The 1,102-nt window shown below is 43.7% G+C and overlaps 1 pseudogene; it reads left to right on the top strand.

Moving 5' to 3' along the window:
* The first annotated feature begins 201 nt into the window (after positions 1 to 201).
* The window catches only part of LOC103267887, a 2,287-nt pseudogene continuing 1,386 nt past the window's right edge, over positions 202 to 1,102 (top strand).

Here is a 1,102-nt window from a genome sequence, read left to right as displayed (position 1 = left end):
TCTTCAGCTATGCCTTGCATAGCTGGAATGTCATTCACCCTTTCAGCCATTTGAGTTTACCATACCCTAGTCCAGAATATTTGTGTCCTTCAAGGACCTGTTCAGTTGCTGCCACCTCCAGACAGCTGGCCGTGATCATCCCAGATGGAAGCAATCTCTCTGCTCCCTAAGCTATCCGAGCCCATTCTCGTCACCTTCGGAATGGAGGATACACCCTTTATCTTGTGTATCTTCTTTAGCCTGTCATCTCTCCCTCACTCCTGCCCAGTCTGAAGACTGATTCCATTTCTGATTTATCCAAAAGTCCCTTGTCTTCTTGCTCAGTGTGAAACCTGCATTTTGCACAAAACCAGGGCTCAAAGCAGATTTAATGAAGAGGTAGTTATTTGCACTCAATCCATTTCAATAAGAATAACAACAGTAAAAACAAACCAAAAACAAAGCACTCACATACCGTCATTGAAACAACAAGCAAATCCATCAGCTCTCTGTCTCTGAGTGTATTTTTGATTTTCTCATAATGGTTGCTGCTTGTTCACCTTTGAAAGAACGTTATCTCAATTGAAATAAAACATATCAACCCTGTCAGTTTGGGGAAAGGCAAGTCATTTGTTGACAAAGAATGATCAGCATAGCCAGAAATGAAGACCCCAGGGAAATAAAATACTATAGTTTTAACACATTTGAATAGTCACTTTGGAGCAGTGAGGTAAAAAAGAACAAAAGGCAGGAAGATGAAATACAGAGGACAGATAAAAAGCACCAGTGATTTAGGTGGTTGGTCGGCTAGCTGCCGTTCAGTGGTTTGTGGCAATGTGGCAATGTGCTCTCCATGTCTGGCCTGACTTCTCCAAATGCCTGTGGACCCTTCCAAAAAGACTTTATGGGCAGAGACCCTACCATTTGCTGACTGCCAAAACAGGCATCATCCTGTTTTCACAAATGTTGAAATGACCTGCTGTTCCAGAGCTGCCAAGGCCTTGAGAGGGAGGGTACCAACTTAGGGACTGGATGGCTTGGGCTTCATTGCTAGCTCTACCCTCTTGCTGCATACCCTAAGCAGATTGTCCTCCTGAGCCTTGCTATCCAGTGGTAATAAGAA

Source organism: Carlito syrichta, unplaced genomic scaffold, assembly GCF_000164805.1.
Source record: "Carlito syrichta isolate Samal-C Ts95f unplaced genomic scaffold, Tarsius_syrichta-2.0.1 Scaffold308465, whole genome shotgun sequence".
Lineage (NCBI taxonomy): Eukaryota > Metazoa > Chordata > Mammalia > Primates > Tarsiidae > Carlito > Carlito syrichta.
The sequence above is the reverse complement of the archived record's forward strand: the minus strand, read 5'-3'. Positions and strand labels throughout refer to the sequence as shown.